Here is a 22336-nt window from a genome sequence, read left to right as displayed (position 1 = left end):
TTCAAAATTGAGATACACACACATACTTATACACATATGCGCATATACACATACAGACATAGCTGCACATCTTGAAAACAATGCTTATCTCTCAAGAGAGAATCTCAGAGAACCTCCCCGGAGGTCCAGTGGTTAAGACTTCACCTTCCAATTCAAGGGGCATGAGTTCGATTCCTGGTCAGGGAACTAAGTTTCCACATGCCTCAGGGTGTGGTAAATTTAAATTTTTTAAAAAAAACTTAAAAGAGAGAATCTCAGAGGCAATGGTTAAAAGCAGAGAGACATACCTTTACACTGAAACCTTTGCATACTCTGAGTTTATCACATATATCTATTACCTATTAAAAAAACTAAACCAAAAAAGAAGGGCTGTTATGAAGTTCCTTCTGGCTGTGTGTATCACAAACACCAGCTCTTTAAACCACTAAGAGGTGTCCCACAAACAAAGGATTTATGCTCTACCCATCTTGGGGTTTCACACTGCACAATTCTGCAGTAGAGTCTGTGAGAAGGTCTGTAATCTAGAGTCTTATGTGTATTAATTTACCCCAACATTTCCCAAATTTCTTGATCATAGAAACTTTTTTTTTTTAAGGGCATATTCTCTGAACACCACACCTCAGTGAGTATAACACTGCAGCATTTATTTCTTAATGGTTATGCCACCAAGACATGTGCCATGCTGACAGGTAAGAATTTAGCAATAGGGTTACCTTTGTTTACTTTTAGGAATAACTGTATTTCCTATGCTGTAATCACAAGTCTGTACTGAATTTGAATTATTTTTGTACCTCATCTGCCAGGAGGCACAGATCAATGATGTCTCAACTTTCCCATCCTTAGAATGGGCCTGAAAGCCCGACTTCGTGGGTAGCCATGAGATTGAAATTGGATATCTTATATAAAAATGCCTCACATAAGAGATGTCCAGCATTTACGAGTCCCTGCCAGATTTTTTCACATATAGGCAATTCTCTCATAAATGTACACTGTTGTTCTCAGGAGGCAGCAAAGTAAAGATCAAGGCAAACCCATGGGCATCACTGATGACAACATCAGGGAGCCTCAGGGGGTGCGGTGGATGGTCTTCGTAAAAAGGGCAGAGTATTTCAATCACCTCTGTTGCTTAAGGCCTGAAAGGTCAGTGGAGGAAGAATATCTGGGGGTGAAGGTGAGGACAAAATCAGCTGTCCTAATCACCATGATTCAACGAATATTTTTCAGGCTTTGGAAAGATTAAATGCAGCTGTAAGGTAGGCAGAGCTCTTATCTGCCCCAAGTCGGTTGCTGCAGAGACCATTCTATTTGTAAACATTATCCAGGATTCACACTGACTGAGGCTTAAGCTTGGTGTTTATCCACCAGCTGACTTCTCTGCAGGATCCTTTCATATAATAAAGAAGATGTGTGAGTAAATTTTACCCGGGAGGCCACCCCAAGAGTTTACAGCTATGTTGAATTAAAAACCACAGCATGTAGATAACAAATTTTCACTTACTTTCACATTTTTAAAGGAGGGGGTAAGTCAGTTAAGCAATAACATATTTTAAATAAATAAGATTATAAACCAAATGATATGTGCTGTGAAACCTTGGGTCAACATTCCACTGACACAGACATTATTTTTCTGGATATTAACCACTTCCAAGAGGTTGGCAGGGGATACACATACTTAAAGGGCAAAGTGAGGCAATTCAAAGAGACCATCTATCACTTACAAGTCTCTGCTGATTTTCCTTAATGCCAGATGATAAGAAGGACTCTAGTTAAAAATGATAAAGACTTATATAAGTAAATATAATGTGTTCCCTTGAGGACTATTACTGTCTCACGGCCTCCAACATGCAACATAGGATAGAATCCCTGAGAACGGTTCTTTAGAATATTAGAAATTGTAAATACCTCCAGGTGTCACATGGAAAACAAAGGTTTTATAGTTCAAACGATGAAGAATACAGTCATCAATGTACTCAAGTAAGAGATAAACATTGAGTGCTCGCTTCGGCAGCACATATACTAAAATTGGAACGATACAGAGAAGATTAGCATGGCCCCTGCGCAAGGATGACACGCAAATTCGTGAAGCGTTCCATATTTTTAATGAAACTAGAACACTCTCTAACACCATACACAAAAATAAACTCAAAATGGATTAAAGATCTAAATGTAAGACCAGAAACTATAAAACTCCTAGAGGAGAACATAGGCAAAACACTCTCCGACATAAATCACAGCAGGATCCTCTATGACCCACCTCCCAGAATATTGGAAATAAAAGCAAAAATAAACAAATGGGACCTAATTAAACTTAAAAGCTTTTGCACAACAAAGGAAACTATAAGTAAGGTGAAAAGACAGCCCTCAGATTGGGAGAAAATAATAGCAAATGAAGAAACAGACAAAGGATTAATCTCAAAAATATACAAGCAACTCCTGAAGCTCAATTCCAGAAAAATAAATGACCCAATCAAAAAATGGGCCAAAGAACTAAACAGACATTTCTCCAAAGAAGACATACAGATGGCTAACAAACACATGAAAAGATGCTCAACATCACTCATTATCAGAGAAATGCAAATCAAAACCACAATGAGGTACCATTACACGCCAGTCAGGATGGCTGCTATCCAAAAGTCTACAAGCAATAAATGCTGGAGAGGGTGTGGAGAAAAGGGAACCCTCTTACACTGTTGGTGGGAATGCAAACTAGTACAGTCACTATGGAGAACAGCGTGGAGATTTCTTTAAAAACTGGAAATAGAACTGCCATATGACCCAGCAATCCCACTTCTGGGCATACACACTGAGGAAACCAGATCTGAAAGAGACATGTGCACCCCAATGTTCATAGCAGCACTGTTTATAATAGCCAGGACATGGAAGCAACCTAGATGCCCATCAGCAGACGAATGGATAAGGAAGCTGTGGTACATATACACCATGGAATATTACTCAGCCATTAAAAAGAATTCATTTGAATCCGTTCTAATGAGATGGATGAAACTGGAGCCCATTATACAGAGTGAAGTAAGCCACAAAGATAAACACCAATACAGTATACTAACACATATATATGGAATTTAGAAAGATGGTAACGATAACCCTATATGCAAAACAGAAAAAGAGACACAGATGTACAGACCAGAATTTTGGACTCTGTGGGAGAAGGCGAGGGTGGGATGTTTCGAGAGAACAGCATTGAAACATGTATATTATCTAGGGTGAAACAGATCACCAGCCCAGGCTGGATGCATGAGACAAGTTCTCGGGCCTGGTGCACTGGGAAGACCCAGAGGAATCGGGTGGAGAGGGAGGAGGGAGGGGGGATCGGGATGGGGAATACATGTAAATCCATGGCTGATTCATGTCAATGTATGACAAAAACCACTACAATATTGTGAAGTAGTTAGCCTCCAACTAATAAAAATAAATGAAAAAAAAAAAGAGATAAACATTGAATTAGAAGTGCTTGATGGTAGAAACAATTTAAACAGTGAGAGAAAATTTGTTTTTGGGGGCTCCAAAATTACTGCAGATAGTGATTGCAGCCATGAAATTAAAAGACGCTTGTTCCTTGGAAGAAAAGCTATGACCAACCTGACAGCATATTAAAAAGCAGAGACATTACTTTGCCCACAAAGGTCTGTCTAGTCAAAGCTTTGGTTTTTCCAGTAGTCATGTATGGATGTGAGAGCTGGACTATAAAGAAAGCTGAGCGTCGAAGAATTGATGCTTTTGAACTGTGGTGTTGGAGAAGACTCTTGAGAGTCCCTTGGACTGCAAGGAGATCCAACCAGTCCATCCTAAAGCAAATCAGTCCTGAACATTCACTGGGAAGACTGATGCTGAAGCTGAAACTCTAATACTTCGGCCACCTGATGCGAAGAACTTTTCATTGGAAAAGACTCTGAAGCTGGGAAAGATTGAAGGAGAAGAAGGGGATGACAGAGGATGAGATGGTTGGATGGCATCACCAACTTGATGGACATGAGTTTGAGCAAGCTCCCGGAGCTGGTGATGGACATGGAAGCCTCGCGTGCTGCAGTCTATGGGGTTGCAATGACTGAGCAACTGAACTGAACTGAACTACTGGTCAAAAGTCTGGAAATAACAGGCAGAACTTGTGACCCAGAATTTTCAAGTCTTGGAGTGCATTCAAAGGAAATAGTTAAGATTAATCTATAAGATTATTCATCATGGAAACAACTCAAATGTACATCATTCATGAATAGATGAATAAAGCATGATATATCCACACCATGGGACGTTTGGCAATAAAAAGGAATAATGTCGTGACAGTGCTGCAGTGTGGGTGAACCTCAAAAAACATTACATGAAGTGAAAGAAACCAGTCTCCAGACATAACATAACTGTATGATTCCATTTATCTGAAATGTCCAGAATAGACAAACCTGTAGAGACAGAAAGTAGATTAGTGGTTGCCTGGATCTGTGGGGGCTGACCATGGGGATGATTACCGTGAGCACAGGTTCTTTGTGCATCAATAACAATGTTCTAAAGTTAGATTCTACTGATGGTCATACAACGCTGAAAACACTAAAATATCAGTGATTCACACACTTTATGTGGGTCGTTTGATGGTACATAAACTATATCCCAATAAGCCTGTTAAAAACAGACTATTCATCACAGTGTTGTCTAAAACAGAAAAACCTTAGCAAAAACACAAATGACCAGCAATAGGGGTAGGTGAATAAATTATTCTGACCCTATAAGATTTTACACCTGTTTTTAACAGGTCCATAACAGAATACACAATCAGTTCAGTTCAGTTGCTCAGTTGTATCTGACTCTTTGTGACCCCATGGACTGCAGTATGCCAGGCCTCACTGTCCATCACCAACTCCCAGAGTTTACCAAAACTCATGTCCATTGAGTCGGTGATGCCATCCAACCATTTCATCCTCTGCCATCCCCTTCTCCTCCTGCCTTCAATCCTTCCCAGCATCAGGGTCTTTTCGAACGAGTCAGCTCTTTGCATCAGGTGGCCAAAGTATTGGAATTTCAGCTTCAACATCAGTCCTTCCAATGAACACTCAGACTGATCTCCTTTAGGATGGACTGGATGGATCTCCTTGCAGTCAAGGGACTCTCAAGAGTATTCTCCAACACCACAGTTCAAAAGCATCAATTCCCCGGCACTCAGCTTTCTTTATGGTCCAACTCGCACATCCATACATGACTACTGGAAAAATCATAGCGTTGACTAGACGGACCTTTGTGGGCAAAGTAATGTCTCTGCTTTTTAATATGCTGTCTAGGTTGGTCATAATTTTCCTTCCAAGGAGTAAGCGTCTTATAATTCCAATTATGCAAAATATGCCTGTGTATATACAGAAGCTTTAGGAAAAGTTCTAAAAATATGCCAGGTTTCTTTATACTGATCATATATGATCTTACAGTATTGTGATTTTTTTTCTCTTTGCTGATTCAAATACAATGATCGTTATTTTTGTGACAATAATCACATGTAACATTTAACTGAGTTCTGAAGTCAGTCTCTCCCATCAGGAAGCTTCCATAAGCCTCTTATCCTTCTCCATCAGAGGGCAGAAAGAATGAAAATCACAGTCACAGAAAACTAACCAATCTGATCACATGGACCATAGCCTTGTCTAACTCAATGAAACTATGAGTCATGCCGTGTAGGGCCACCCAAGATGGACGGGTCATGGTGGAGAGTTCAGACAGAACGTGGTCCACTGGAGAAGGGAATGGCAAACCACTTCAGTATTCTTGCCTTGAGAACCCCATGAACAGTTTGAAAAGGCAAAAAGATAGGACACTGAAAGATGAACTCCCCAGGTCGGTAGGTGCCCAATAAGATACTGGAGATCAGTGGAGAACTAACTCCAGAAACAGTGAAGAGACGGAGCCAAATCAAAAACAACACCCAGTTGTGGATGTGACTAGTGATGGAAGTTAAGTCCAATGCTGTAAACAACAATATTGCATAGGAACCTGGAATGTTAGGTCCATGAATCAAGACAAATTGGAAGTGGTCAAACAGGAGATGGCAAGAGTGAACATCGACATTTTAGGAATCAGTGAACTAAAATGGATTGGTATGGGTGAATTTAACTCAGATGACCATTATATCTACAACTGTGGGCAGGAATCCTTTGGAAGAAATGGAGTAGTCTTCATAGTCAACAAAAGAGTTCCAAATGCAGTACTTGGATGCAATCTCAAAAATGACAGAATGATCTCTGTTCATTTCCAAGGCAAACCATTCAATATCACAGTAATCCAAGTCTATGCCCCAACCAGTAATGCTGAAGAAGCTGAAGTTGAATGGTTCTATGAAAACCTACAAGACTTTCTAGAGCTAACACCCCAAAAAGATGTCCTTTTCAGCATAGGGGACTGGAATGCAAAAGTAGCAAGTCAAGAAACACCTGAAGTAGCAGGCAAATTTGGCTTTGGAGTACGGAATGAAGGAGGGCAAAGGCTAATAGAGTTTTGCCAAGAGAACACACTGGTCATAGCAAACATACTCTTCCAACAACACAAGAGAAGACTTTACACATGGACATCACCAGATGGTCAATACTGAAATCAGATTGATTATATTCTTTACAGCCAAAGATGGAGAGGCTCTATACAGTCACCAAAAACAAGACCGGGAGGTGACTCTGGCTAGAATCTTGAACACCTCATTGCCAAATTCAGACTTAAATTGAAGAAAGTTGGAAAAACCACTAGACCATTCATGTATGACCTAAGTCAAATCCTTTGCAGTTATACAGTGGAAGTGACAAATAGATTCAAGGGATTAGATCTGATAGACAGAGTGCCTGAAGAAAGTGCCTGAAGAACTATGGATGGAGGTTCGTGACATAGTACAGGAGGCAGTGATCAAGACCATCCCAAAGAAAAACAAATGCAAAAAGGCAAAATGGTTGTCTGAGGAGGCCTTACAAATAGCTGTGAAAAGAAGGGAAGCAAAAGGCAAAGGAGAAAAAGGAAAGATATACCCATTTAAATGCAGAGTTCCAAAGAATAGCAAGGAGAGATAAGAAAGCCTTCCTAAGTGATCAATGCAAAGAAATAGAGGAAACCAATAGAATGGGAAAAGACTAGAGATCTCTTCATGAAAATTAGAGCTACCAAGGGAACATTTTATGCAAAGATGGGCACAATAAAGGACAGAAATGGTATGGACCTAACAGAAGCAGAAGATATTAAGAAAGGGTGGCAAGAATACACAGAAGAACTATGCAAAAAAAATCTTCACAACCCAGATAACCATGATGGTGTGATCACTCACCTAGAGCCAGATATCCTGGAATGTGAAGTCAAGTGGGCCTTAGGAAGCATCACTATGAACAAAGCTAGTGGAGGTGATGGAATTCCAGTTGAGCTATTTCAAATCCTAAAAGATGATGCTGTGAAAGTACTGCACTCAATGTGCCAGCAAATTTGGAAAACTCAGCAGTGGCCACAGGACTGGAAAAGGTTGGTTTTCATTCCAATCCCAAAGAAAGGCAATGCCAAAGAATGCTCCAACTATTGCACAATTGGACTCATCTCACATGCTAGCAAAGTAATGCTCAAGATTCTCCAAGCCAGGCTTCAACAGTACATGAACTGTGAACTTCCAGATGTTCAAAGGATGGATTTTGCAAAGGCAGAGGAACCAGAGATCAAATTGCTCCAGAAAAACATCTGCTTCATTTTATTGACTATGCCAAAGCCTCTGACTGTGTGGATCACAACAAACTGTGGAAAATTCTGAAAGAGATGGGAATACCAGACCACCTGATCTGCCTCCTGAGTAATCTGTAAGGAGGTCAAGAAGCAACAGTTAGAACTGGACATGGAACAACAGACTGGTTCCAAATCGGGAAAGGAGTACGTCAAGGCTGTGTATTGTCATCCTGCTTATTTAACTTATATGCATAGAAGATCATGAGAAATCCTGGACTGGATAAAGCACAAGCTGGAGTCAAGATTGCTGAGAGAAATATCAATAACCTCAGCTATGCAGATGACACCACACTTATGGCAGAAAGCAAAGAAGAGCTAAAGAGCCTCTTGATGAAAGTGAAAGAGGAGAGTGAAAAAGTTGGCTTAAAACTCAACATTCAGAAAACTAAGATCAAGGCCTCTGGTCCCATCACTTCATGGCAAATAGATGGGGAAACAATGGAAACAGTGAGAGATTTTATTTGGGGGGGTTCCAAAATCACTGCAGATGGTGACTGAAGCCATGAAAGTAAAAGACACTTGCTCCTTGGAAAAAAAGTTATAACCAACCTAGACAACATATTAAAAAGCAAAGACATTATTTTGCCAACAAATGTCTGTCTAGTCAAGGCTATGGTTTTTCCAGTAGTCATGTATGGATGTGAGAGCTGGACTATAAAGAAAGCTGAGCATTGAAGAATTGATGCTTCTGAACTGTGGTGTTGGAGAAGACTCTTGAGTCCCTTGGACTGCCAGACGATCCAACCAGACAATCCTAAAGGAAATCAGTCCTGAATGCTCATTGGAAGGACTGATGCTGAAGCTGAAACTCTAATACTCTGGCCACCTGATGCAAAGAACTGACTCGTTTGAAAAGACCCTGATGCTAGGAAAGATGGAAGCCAAGAGGAGAAGGGGACGGCAGAGGATGAGATGGTTGGATGACATCACCAAATCAACAGACATGAGTTTGAGTAAACTCCGGGACTGGTGACGGACAGAGAAGCCTGGCGTGCTGCAGTCCATGGGGTCACAAAGAGTCAGACACGATTGAGCGACTGAACTAAACTGAAGATGCATCAGGCAGGGCCTGGGCTACGTGGATGTGGTATATTTAGTCCTCTATCAGCCCTGTAAAGAAGGCACAATTAACTGCCCTCATCACAGAGGTGGAGAGTGAGGTTGGAAAAGTGAATTTACTCAAGGTAGCAGCCTGTCTGCTAGCAAATATTAAGTCTCAACTGGAGGACTCCAAAGTGAGGACTGTGCACGCCTCGGAAGGTGTGCAAGATGGAGTGTGGAAATATATATTCTTATATATTTTATATATATATGTATATGTAAACTTCTATTTATATACTTTGGTTTAACACTTAAAAACCTTGTGTTTGGGATATGTTTCTTACTGCAGTGTAACCCACATTCTGCTGACTTCATGTCAGGCGTTGTTCTAAGGTCTTTGAGGACCTTAGAAAATCTGAGATCCAGAGTCCATGCTCTGACCGCAGTATGTCAATAAGGTAATGTGGAGGAGAGATGCAATTTATAAATAAATATGTGAACTTTGGTTTGTGTGAGTTTTTTTGCTGCTAAGATATGTAACCAAAAATATAACTGTGCCTTAAACAAGCCCTTAAGAAACTAGACCAGGTACCAACTTGGGGGCTCTAAATCAAACCACCTCAAACCCATCTCTTCCTGTGTAGAAAGCTCGTCTCTGAAGCTCATTTTGACTCCCATCCTTACGTCTGCATGAAACACATACCTTGACCCTCTCTGTCCCCAAATGCCATTGTCTTTGTGGTGAGAACTTTTCTTATTCACCCTGAGCCCCTCTCTCACTCTGCCAGTCAACTCCCAACCAGCAAAAAGGGTCTAAGCTAGGACCCCCATCCACACTCCCTGCTCCATCCCATGCTGTCCCTAGGAATACCTGGATGCCCCCACTGTCCCCATAGTGTAGTATTCACGTTCCATCACTCTCCCCTGCAGTGGTTTATGTGTGTCTTGGGGTTTGAAGATTATTATTATAAATCAATAAAAAGAAAAGGAGGAGGAGGAAAAGGATGTGTGTGTGTGTCTAAAGACAATGCCAAGACTTCCCTGGTGGTCCAGTGGTTAAGAATCCACCTGCAAATGCTAGGGACATGGGTTCAATCCCTGATCTGGGAAGATCCCACATACCATGGAGGAACTAAGCCCATATGCCACAACTACTGAGCCTGCACTCTATGGCCTATGAGCTGCAACTGCTATAGCCTGTGAGCCCAGAGCCTGTGCTCCACAAGAGAAGCCACTGCAATGTGAAGCCCATGCACTGCAAGGAAGAGTAGTCCCCGCTTGCTGCAACTAGAGAAAGCCTGTGTGCAGCAATGAAGACTCTGGGCACCCAAAAAATAAATTAACTAATTAAATTAAATTAAAACATTTGCTTTAAATTCTAGAAAAAGTGAAGACAATGCCAATGCTATGATCTGGAGTGTATAATGACATCCCTCTTGTATTGCTGGTCTTTCATCTGCTCTTCCAGATCTACCTTCCTCCCCTTCCTCCTGCTTCTCTCCCCTACAGGCAGGCAGGAGACGATGGAACAGAGGAGGTGAATAAACTTCCTCAGTCCCTCCCGCTTCTGGGCCACCTGTCCGGCAGCAAACACTCCCCCCACCACTCCAGCCCCTGCTGGCGGCTCCTCCTCTATGGTTCGGGTTCTCCCCTGGCTCAGGTAACTATAGTTCTGTCTTTATCTTCTTTGGCCCCTGGAGTGGTAACAGTTTGCCCTGCTGCCAGCCTCTTGGTGACTCTCCTGTTCTTTTATTGTCCCTTAGCCCCACCTAGACTTCTGCAAATAGTTGCTTCATTCATTCTCTTCACATGAACCATCAGAAGTGAAGTGAAGGTCGCTCTGTCATGTTGCAACCCCATGGACTATAAGTCCATGGAATTCTCCAGGCCAGAATACTAGAGTGGGTAGCCTTTCCCTTCTCCAGGAGATCTTCCCAACCCAGGGATTGAGACCAGGTCTTCCTCACTGAGGCAGATTCTTTACCAGCTGAGCCACAAGGGCAGCCCAAAAATACTGGAGTGGGTAGCCTATCCCTTCTCCAGGGGATCTTCCCAACCTAGGAATCAAACCTGGGTCTCCTGTATTGCAGGCGGATTCTTTACCAACTACGCTATGAGGGAAGCCCCTCAGAGGCGAATCCTCTTTCCTGCCAGGATCCTGACTGGTTGACACTCCTTTCTGTGCCTGCTTAGGAGACTTTCAAAAGGCAAGGGTAACTCACTCACTGTCAAAATTCAGATTTCCATCTGCAGTAAGAAATGATCTTAGAGACCCTCCAAGCATCTTCAACCAAGAAGTGATCATAGCCAAGTACAGCTGAAGTTATAAAATCTATTTTTATAAATCCTGACGTGAATTCTGCCAGGGACACATGTGTAATTTCAACCACAGGCCCGACTTTAGTCTCTCTTCTGAAGCCAGCTCCGGAGCAGCCTGGGGACAATTTGCCCCACCCTGCTGTCTGTCCAAACCACGGTGGTGACCCAGTTCCACCACATCATGGAGTTCTAGAACCTGCTCTGACTATAGAAAGCAGGGAGCTGAAGGGGCCAGGCAATCATCCTCTAGGCTCTGGAGACCATCACAGTCCCGGGACCATAGTCCAGATCCCATCTGCCACGACACCAGATCCAGGAAGTGGGCTGCAGACAAAGGGGAGCACTGGGCAGTCAGTTGGGCAGAAGGGCAGTCAGGTTGATGCTATCGGTCTCTTTGTCTTCTTCTGGAGCAAAGGAACTGGACACTGAGGCAGACATCCTCACTGGCAGAGCCAATGTCCCACAACTATCACTAACCTAGTCAGAAGGCTTGGAGCAGATATCTGGGGTTGGCAACCTATAAATATCAATCTCTCTCCCTGCTTCCTGTAGGCAGAATAATAAAGTAACACTTCAAAAGGAAAAATACCTCACTAGAACAGGCAATTAGACAATGCCTTTCAGAAGAGTATGCTGGAGTGGCAAGGTGATAGGAGTTGAATCCTCAGTACTACAGAGATTCATAATTTAATTGCTTTAGTCAAAAACATAGAAGTTGCCCTTATTTCTGTTTTACTCTTTACCTCCTATCACTAGTCCACCATTAAACCCTGCCAACTGATACGCAAAGATATTATAAATTCACGGACTTCTCTATCTCTGTTCCTACAATGATGGTTCAAACCACCAGCCATCTCAGCAGCTATCTTTCTTCTCACACTCTGCTATATCTACTCTGTCCATTCTACCCGGCAACTGGGTGATCTTCTTAAATTCTACTTAGATCATGTTACTTTAGTGCTTAAAATCCTCTCAAGACTTCCAATTCCCTTAGATAAAATCCAAGCTCTTTACTGTAGCCCTAAAGATTTTCTAATCTCTTGGCCTTCAAATACACTTCTTCCTGGTGTGGACTTAAAAAGTATACACGACCTAGAAGTTGAGAGTTATGTTTTATTTGGTGGGAATTTTTAGGACTTCAAGTCCAGGAGGCAACATCTCAAGTAACCCTGAGAGAACTATTCTGAGGAGGTACATGGGAAGCCAGGTTATACAGAAGTTTTGTAACAAAAGACAGGTAGTCTGAATGTCAAAAAAAAAGAAAAATGAAAGTGTTAGTTGATCAGTTGTGTCCAACTTTGCGACACCAAGAACTGTAGTCTGCCAGGCTCCTCTGTCCATGGGATTCCCCAGGCAAGAATACTGCAGTGAGTTGCCATTCCTTCTCCAGTGGATCTTTCTGACTCAGGGATTGAATCTGGGTCTCCTTCATTGCAGGCAGATTCTTTACCATTGGAGTCTGAACATCAAAAGATTATCCTTTATTAAAGAAAACCATATGTCTCAAGTTAAGGAATTTAGCACTTTTCTATGTGGAGGAAGATGCAAGACTCTGGGCTCACTGAAATCATTCTTTTGATATGCATCTCACCTATTTAGGGCCAATATCTTGTGTTTTCATATCCTGAGTTTCCACAGGGCTCACCATAGGGAGTGGCTACAGTCTGATGGCTATTAGATGGCAGGTATTCTTTTCCTTTCTGAGTTTCCTCAGGGCAGACCAGCTCAGGCTGGAGGGCTGAAACCACTGATAACTGTGACAATCCTTTGTTTACTGATGCAGTGTGTGCTTGCTCAGTTGTCTCCAACTCTTCGCGACCCCATGGACTATAGCCCACCAGGCTCTTCTGTCCATGGGGATTCTCCAGGCAAGAATACTGGAGTGGGTTGCCATTTCTTACTCCAGGGGATCTTTCCAAGCCAGGGATTGAAACTGTGTCTCCTGCGTCTCTTGCATTGGCAGGCAGATTCTTTCCCACTGTGCCACCTGGGAAACTGGATATGGCAGGAAATATTTCATTTGTCATTGGATTTGCCACATCCCCACCAGATGACTTTTTCTTTCTTATTGTCAAACCTGCTGAGCTATTTTCTGCCTCAGGATCTTTGCACTTGATGTTCCCTACCTAGAATGATTTCCTTCTCATCAATTCCATCTCAGCTCAAGTATCTTTCCTTTACAAAGGACTTCTTTGACAAAGCATTGTTTTAATGTGCTTAATTACATTCTATCCCTTGCCCCATTTTATTCTTCATGGTAGTATATGAAATTAGACAATTTTTTTTCTTATTTATCTTTCCAAGTAAAACATGAGCTCTATGTGGACAAGAAATTTATTATGGTAACATTATTTACTTGGAAATAGTCCTGGCAAACAGTACTCAATAAATATTTGTTGAAGGAACGAGTTCTGACATAAATATAAGCTTTGAATTCTAATGAGTACCTGTGAGTCCAAAAGCAAGTTAGTTAATATTAGTGGGTCTCAATTTTCACATTTATAAGTAACATTAATCAATGCCCACTAAGTGTCTACTTTTATAACTCATCCAAAAGTTACGTATTATATATTCTAAAACTGTAAATTGTATCAGTTATGTTTTAACATAAGTGTATGCTTTTCTAGCTATGCCATACAGAAACACAGTCTGAGAAATAAAAATCACTGAGCACAGATGAAGTCATGCAAGTTTCTCTTCATTAAGTTGTGAAGTTAATTCCTTGAAGAGCAGGCTGTAACGAGATATCCTTCGGCTCTGCAAACAGCTCTGAAAAGTAAAGAGCATCTTTTTTTTTTTTTTTAACTTGGGGTGGGAGAGAAGATGGAGAATATTACAGGACCACACAAAACTAGACTTCACAGTTTGGCCTGGGGCTGGAATATTCAAATTGTGCCCTCAAGCAGTGCATTACAGTCTGGGTACTTGTGTTGACTTTGGCTACACACCACAAAACAAATAAATTATATTCTAATCTTCTTTAAACACTGAGCCCTCAGGAAATTAGGCTCAAGGGTCATTGATGGGACATTTTTTTTCCAAGTCCCACTTCTCTGTGCCATAACTTTGCTTATGCTTGGGCAAACACTTTATTTTTCATAGTGCATTTATGAGGTCCTAGAGACCAGAAAGCGAGGCTTAAAACCCAGGAATAATTCTTTTTTTTTTTTAGTTCTCCCACTTTATTGCTACCAACCCATCTCCCTCCACCCTCGTACACACATGCTCAGTCATGTAACCCCGTGGACTGCAGCCCGCCAAGCTCCTCTGTCCATGGATTTTTCCAGGCAAGAATACTGGAGTGGGTTGCCATTTCCTTCTCCTAGGAATCATTCTTGACAGTACTTCCCTCTTCTCTCTCATCCAATTCTTCACCAAGTTCAACTGAGTTCACCTCCTCAAGATTTCTGAAACTGGTTCACTTCTCTAGCATCACCTCCCTGTCCTAAGCCAACCACGTTTCTTCCTGGGATCCCTCTAATAGACTTCTAAGTGATTCTCTGTACTCACTATTGAATCTTCTTTTCAATCACAAAGCCAGAATAATCTTTCAAAAGACAAATCAGACCATATCATTCCCCTAACACTAATAGGCAAAGTGATAAATCCCTCCGGTAAACATCCTCCTGTTTTTTTTAACTTTCCTTCCTTGTAGCTAACACTGCTGTAAATTCATAGCTATGCATGTCATGATTTAATCATCCATTTCTTCTTAGACTCTCAGTTCTCTGAGGGTCACAGACAATACCTGATTGCATTCTCTATTGTATTCTCAGGTGGCTAGCACAGTGCCTGGCACATTGTAGGTGATCAGTAAATATTTGCTGAAAGAATGAAAGAATGAATGAGTCTATACCTTTAGGCCCTAACACAATGCCTGAACACACTATATGATTCAGGAATATAAAAAGAAAAACTGGAACCATCCCTGATTTCCAGATAATACTTCTAAGCTCAGTGCCTCCTTTCCTCGTATTAGGTCACATTCTGATCCTTTCCATACCACCCAAAAGCATATGTGCATGGATGCGAACATACACACATACACAGCTTTCAGTCTAAATCATTCAAAACACTTACTCTTTATTATTCAGAGATATTTGTCCTAAGAGGTACTCCTGTCATAAAAATTCCTTATCCCCTTTTCTAAGATTATTGAATAATTAGTTCAACCAATGTAACCTGTGCCTTCTAACAAAACAAATCTGCCAAAAGGCACTTGTAAATGAAGAATGTGCAAGAACCCCAACTAGACGCTACTGTCCTCAGTTCTGGGTTGAGCAATTGCTGATCTCTTTTCATTCACCTTCAAGTAAAAAGAAATTCAGAAGACGAATGGCTATCCTACTTCTCAGTATATTCCCTCAACTCTCATTCAACTTTCTCCACAGCATGCTTCCCAGTTACTGCTTCCTGAAATGATAGAGATGCAATTTTATAAGTAATGTCTTGAGATTTCCCTGGTGGTTCAATGGTTAAGACTCTGCACTCCCAATGCAGGCGGCCTGGGTTCAATCCTGTTAGGGAACTAGCTCCTGCATGCCACAACTAAGACCTGGCACAGCCAAATAAATAAATAAAAATATAGAAGTACTATCTTGGGAGCCTTCCCAGAATGCCACCCATTAGGAAATAGTGTTTAATATTGGTTAGGCTTTACTTGGACCCCATCCAAGGGGGTTTGTTACTGGAAGTATCAAAAAGAGTTTGTAAGGGCGCTTTCCTCTGTAATGATAAAAATAGTAGTTGCTATTTACTGAGTGTTTTATCATGTGCCTTGCACTGTGTTTAACTCTGTATGCACAAAAATCCTATGAGGAAGATATTATTATTATAAGGAGGACATTGAGAATCAAAGAAGTTTGGTAGCTTATTAGTTATTAAACCACAGAGATAAAACACATGTTCTCTATCACCACTGCATATAACTAGTTAGGGCTATGAACACCAAAAAAAAGAGAGAGAGAGAAAAAAAAACTAGTCATTCCAAATTCATGTTTGGTAACTTGTAGGATATAGTCAATGATTATAAGTTCTCTAGGTTTATACTCAATTATAAATTTTGGCAAGCATTCCAAAAATAGCAAGTACATTAGTCAGCTCTTGCTAGGTTACGCTTCATTAACAATACCACGAAAACAACAATAGTTTACAACAAAGTGAAATTGTTTCTCATCATGCTACTTGTCATCTGTGGGTCCACTAAGGCTCTGCTCCAAATATCTTCTCCATTCTGGGATTCATTTTGGGATCTATGGCCACTGGACAGATTGAAAAATAGAGAAAGAGAAAATGGCAGAACCATGTGATTGCCCTTAAATCTTCTGCTTGGATGTGGCACATGTCATTTCTTCCAACGCTCTATTGGCCACAGCAAGTCACATGACCAGACTTGACATCACAGATTAGAGAACTATTCTCCTCCCAGAGGGTAGTTAATGCCAGTCACATGCAAATGGGTGCAAATGGCAGCTCATAGGAGAGGAACAAATAATAAATAATAATAATATATTCTACCATAGCAAAGACATAATCAACACATTTCATCATGGTAGGAATAATCAACATATCTCATGTATGTTACCTGAAAGTAGATATACGTGACAGAAAACTTAACCCAACTGGCTTAAGCAAGAAGGGTAACTTTACTGATGTGGGTTAATGAAAAGTCCATGAAGTTCTAGGTAGGACTTAATAACTTGGCCTAGATATTCAAATGATGTCATTAGAACCTAATCTCTCTTGCTATTTCCATCTCCACCTTCCATCTATGTTCTTCTTTATAATGACTTCATTCTTAAGTAAGATGATTGCCCATAGCGTGTGGCTTACAATCTTACCGCTCCAAATCAGCAAAAAATAAAGCACGTTTCTTCTGACAAATCCTGAACACATCCCAAGATTGACCCTCACCTTTGTGTGTGTGTTCGAAGTAGCTTCAGTTGTGTCCGACTCTTTGCGACTCTATAGACTGTAGCCCACCAGGGTCCTCTGTCCATGGGATTCTCCAGGCAAGAATACTGAAGTGGGTTGCCATGCCCTCCTTCAGGGGATGTTCTCCACCCAGGGATCAAACCCATGTTTCTTATGTTTTCTGCCCTGGCAGGTGAGTTCTTTACCACTAGCGCCACCTGGGAAGCCCTGACCCTCACCTAGCCCATCTCTATATAGCCAAAGAGTTAAGTGTTCAATTGTCCAGCCCTGGTGACTCTAGATGGAGAGGTGGGTCCCCCTGGACTCTGGCACCCCCAGGCACTGAGAGCATTGATGTCTTTCTTCTAAAATTCCTGAAAAAACACAATCCCTGAAGAGTTTCGATATTAACCAGTTTCAAAGCATTCACAGTAACTCATATAGTCAAACAGATTTAAGAATCTGGCATTTTTACAATATTTACTAAAACTACCATCTGTAACATTTTTTCTGCTCTTACTTTACAAATCTAACTTGTCTTCTTTACAAACAATAACCAATAAGATGATGTGAAAGATTAACTTAACATTTACTGAATAAAACAGATGAAATCCTAAATAAAACAAATTTTGACTTGAAACAAAACCTAACCTACTTATTAAGGTCAGAATCCAAATATTTTTCATCCATGATAAGACTCAAAATCCATTCCCATGTGCTCGCTTCGGCAGCACATATACTAAAATCCATTCCCATGCCGTAAAATCACTGAATACTGATTTGCATGATTTTAGTTAGGGAAATCTGTGCTGTGAATTACTGGTCAATTTTGAGTATTAAAACAATGGCCCACAATTTAATATCACAACCTAGGCAGACAGCAATAAAAATATATGTCCATTTCATAAGTTAAATAATCACAGTTCCTTCAGTACATTTCTTATATTACTTAAGGCAATTAATGCTAACTGCTCCCCAACAGAAAGACCCCAAATTTCAAAGATTTAACACAATAGAGGCTTCTTTCCATTCAGATGACTCTCCAACGTAGGTGCTCCAGGCTGACTGGCGACTTTCCTTGACGCAGTGATTCAGCACCCAGGGCTCTTCCATCTCTCAGCCTTATGCTCTCCATCCTCTAAGGCAGGGTTTATAAAACTTGCCACAGTTCAGATCAGATAGTCTTTGTTGGGGGAGAGATGTCCTGTGCATTGTAGGATGTTTAGCAATACACCTGGCCTCTGCTTACTAGATTCCAATAACTCCTCCAAACAATGGTGATATTCTCACAGATATTCTCAGATTTTGCAAAATGCCCACTAGGGGGCCCAAAATGCCCCTTGGTTAAGAACCACTGGTCTAATGTCGGACCTGGCATCAGTTTTGTTAAGATAACCAACGGATTCCATTGTGTAAAAGAGTATTGAGGACAACGTCCTCATCACATAACAAGGAGAAAGTATGGCCAAAACAAGACCACCTCTTAATAAAGCCTTAGTTTGGAAGGATCACATATCACTTCAACCTCACGACGTGGATAAGAACTAGGCAAGTGTTTTCCCCTCTCACTTCCTCATCTCCCATGCAGAGGAGGAAAGCTGCTAGGAAATACAGATCTGAGCTGGGCAGTCACCTCCCAGCAACAATTCTATATGGGAGGCGAGTACAGAATGTGGCGGACGGCGGCATCTATGCCTCGTTTCTCAATTTCCTCCTCTTTTCATAGGAGATCGCACCTCTTACATGGCCAACACATCTGTCTCAGTTTCAGCTAATGAGTCTTCCTAGACAACTGTTTTTAACCAGCCATTGGCAGGGTGAATCATTCTCCACCCTCTGGCACCAGAACTGTTGTGTTATGAGCCAGAGCTGCTGGGAGCCAATAATAATAACACAGTACTTTCTATGTACCAGGCACCATTCTGAGTGTTTTACATTTATGTGCTCATTTAATCCTTGCAAACAATTGATGATGTTGGTGCTATTAATTATGCACATTTTATAGATGATGATTTTATCTAAGGTCAAAGGGAGTGGTGGGCTTTACACCCAGGCTGTGGGACTGACTGCCCCAGTTCATCACCACCAGGTTATGCTATTCTCTACAGGGAAATCTCTCCCAGAGAGCAGAGTGAAGTCACAGCAGAGAACAGCACATAAATCTAGTGAGAGAATAAACCCCAAGGCCAGCTCTGCTCTGCCTTTGCATGCTCTATGTATGTGAGCCAAGAGCTTCCTCTTTCTCACTTAACATGAATGATCTTTCTGTTACCTATATAATCAAAGAGTCCTGATTGCTAAATATATGAAACCAACAACCCACATGGGTTCTCCTCTACAAATTAAACATTCTAGGTTTATACTCACTTAGGATAAAAGTTAGGACTGGAATCTCTTCTCTCTAGAGCCAAGGGTACTGATGTGCACCAGTGAGCCCTTAGTTGGGGTAGAATCTATTAAAGAACTCAACACCAAGCAACACTAACACTGGTGTAGGCCTGATCTGGGCTCCAGCAATTGTCCTGTCTGGACACTGCCTACATCTTATGATCATTTTTGGAATTTTAGAATCCTAAACCCATACTGGACATCTTAGTACCCTGTCTCCTGTTGGGCCTTTCTCTCACCATTCCTCTTCTTACCACGTGTATGAACTCAAACTTCAGCCCCAGTGGATTTAGTTCTAGCATCATCAGCCTCACCCAAGGCAGACTGCATATCTTTACCTGGGAATGCTGACCTTTTCTGGGTTTCCTGTTTTCATCCATCATCAGATAACCCTGATGCCAAGCAGCTTGCTCTGATTACTAGTCATGCTTTATTAGTATCCATAAAACTTGCCATTTACTGCCTGGCAGAGCTGAGTCCACTGCCCGAGTACCTCCCCAGTCTACTGACCACATCTATTTTGAGAACCTGCCCCCCGCCCAGTGTAAATTAGTTCCATGTGGTTAACCATCTGTGGTGGACCATCATCACCAATCATCTCATCTAACGTATACTTACTGCATCACCACAATTGTACCAGGCACTGGGGGGTTCCAGGATAAAAAAGATACATCACAGGATAAGATATATCACACTCTTTGTTTCATCCCCTCAACAATTTTCTATTTTTGAACCCAATTATGTATCTCGCCCTGGCCAGTGCAGGCAACCCACTCCAGTACTCTTGCCTAGAGAATCCCACGGACAGAGGAGGCTGGCGGGCTGCAGTCCATAGGGTCGCAGAGTCGGGCACAGCTGAAGCGACTAGGCAGCAGCAGCGGCAGTGCAGGTTAATTACAGAGACGAGCTAGATGAATGAGGCCCCTGCCTTCACAAAGCTTAGCACTGACCGAAAGAGATTATAATCAAGGAAACAAATTAAAAGCAGAAACTATTCATACAGACTGCACTAAGTGCTTGAAAGGGGAATAAAAGGAGTGCTGAAATAGGGAATAAAAGAAGGGATCCATTTGGATGCAACAGTCAAACTTACAAGACCTGTAGGTATTTCCCTGTCTTGTGCTAATCTTGCACTTCAGAAACTAGAAAATTTCAAATGGCAGCCAGTGATTTGGCTGTTTTATTTGATCAGTATAACACTTCAAAAAAAAGTATTCAAAAAAAAAAAGTCAAGTGAGGTATGGTTCTCCAGTTTGTCCCAGCCCTCACCTTCTGCTATTGCTTTACTCAGACTTAATTAAATACTTGTGTTATCTGTTTTTTTTTTTTAAGTAATTATTTTTAGCTGCTCTGGGTCTTCGTTGCTGCATGCGAGCTTTCTTTAGTTGTGGCGACTGAGGGCAACTCTCTAGTTGCGGCGTGAAGGCATCTCCTGCTGTGGATCACTCTGGGGCATGTGGGCTCAGTAGTTGTGGCACACAGGCTTCGTTGCTCCGTGGCATGTGGGATCCTCCCAGACCAGGGATGGAACCCACGTCCCCTGCATCGGCAGGCAGATTCTTTACCACTGGACCACCAGGGAAGTCCTGTAGTCTGTTTTATTGGCCCTTTCCAGCATTTTGAGATTGCAATTCTTGACACAATCTTTCAAAAACTTGAGGCAACTGAACAGATTTCCATATACTCCTCACTCCTATAATTTGGTAGATTCTCTCTAATCTATCTAATTTGATAGATTCTATCTGGACAACACTTCTCTTCTACCTTTAAACTGGAAACGAAGCTGAAAATCATGTGTGTTAATGTGAATTTGTGCTGTTGAGTGTGTACAAAAGGAAGCATATTGTTGACTGCTTGCCAGATAGAAGAATTAAGTTTGCCAGCTCTTGAAGTAATAGCTCTTGCCTCGATAATGACTTCAGCCAGTCACTTAAGAATCGTAATGAGCATCTGAGACTGAAGATACAGAAGTGATCACTCAGAAACATCTCTCATCTTTGAAACATTCATCCATAAAACTGAATTAGAAGGCAAAGAGCACTAAAGTAGATCTGAAAATACTGGCCAGCTATGAAGTGATGAGGGTCTACTCAGAAAGGCTGCAAGGAACTTAGCAGACACACAAGACATTCCAGACAGGCTAGATTATAATATTATAACTTAAAATGACAGTGTCAGAATCCATGGTCAAATGAAGATCAGAAATGAAGTCAGTCCAGTACAGCAAAGGAAATCATGAGCAAAATGAAAAGACAACCTGCAGAATGGGAGAAGATATTTGCAAACGATGCAACTGACTACAGCTTAATTTCCAAAATATACAAACAGCTCATATAACTTGAGACCAGTAAAGCAAATAACTCAACAGAAAAATGGGCAGAGAGAGAGGGTTGGATTGGGAGTTTGGGATTAGCAGATGTAAACTGGTATACATATAATAGATAAACAACAAAGTCTTATTGTACAGCACAGGGAACTGTATTCAAGATAAATTATTGGCAAAGAATATGGAAAAGAATGTGTATATATATATATATATGTGCAACTGAGTCACTCTGTTGTACAGTGGTAATTAACACAACATTGTAATTCAACTATACTTGAATAAAAGATAAGTTTTTTTAAGAAGAGGGACTTTCATGTGGTCCAGTGGTTAAGAATGTGCCATGCAATGCACCGTTTCAATCTCTGATCCAGGGAGATAACACATTCTGCAGGACAACTAAGCCTGTGCACCACAACTACCGAAGCCTGTCCACTACAGGGTCCATGTTCCGTAACGAGAACCCACCACAGTGAGAAGCTCGTGTACCACAACTAGAGAGTGGCCCCCGCTCGCCACAACTAGAGAAAATGCACACACAGCAGCAAAGACTCAGCACAGCCCCAAATAATAAAAATCACCAAACAAATAAAAATTTTTAAAAAAGAAATTAAATCAGTC

At 41.4% G+C, this 22336-nt stretch overlaps 1 protein-coding gene and 1 non-coding gene across 2 annotated transcripts in view; one reads left to right on the top strand and one right to left on the bottom strand.

Moving 5' to 3' along the window:
• FRMD4B (FERM domain containing 4B) overlaps positions 1-22336 on the bottom strand; it is a 356738-nt gene that overhangs the window by 309856 nt on the left and 24546 nt on the right. The window lies entirely within an intron of this gene.
• Positions 1993-2099, top strand: LOC122683396. Its single transcript, XR_006337733.1, has one exon. It is a non-coding gene; the product is annotated as a U6 spliceosomal RNA (small nuclear RNA).

This window comes from Cervus elaphus, chromosome 24 (genome assembly GCF_910594005.1).
Source record: "Cervus elaphus chromosome 24, mCerEla1.1, whole genome shotgun sequence".
Classification (NCBI taxonomy): Eukaryota; Metazoa; Chordata; class Mammalia; order Artiodactyla; family Cervidae; genus Cervus; species Cervus elaphus.
Note: the sequence above shows the minus strand (reverse complement) of the source record. Positions and strands in the feature narration are given on the sequence as shown.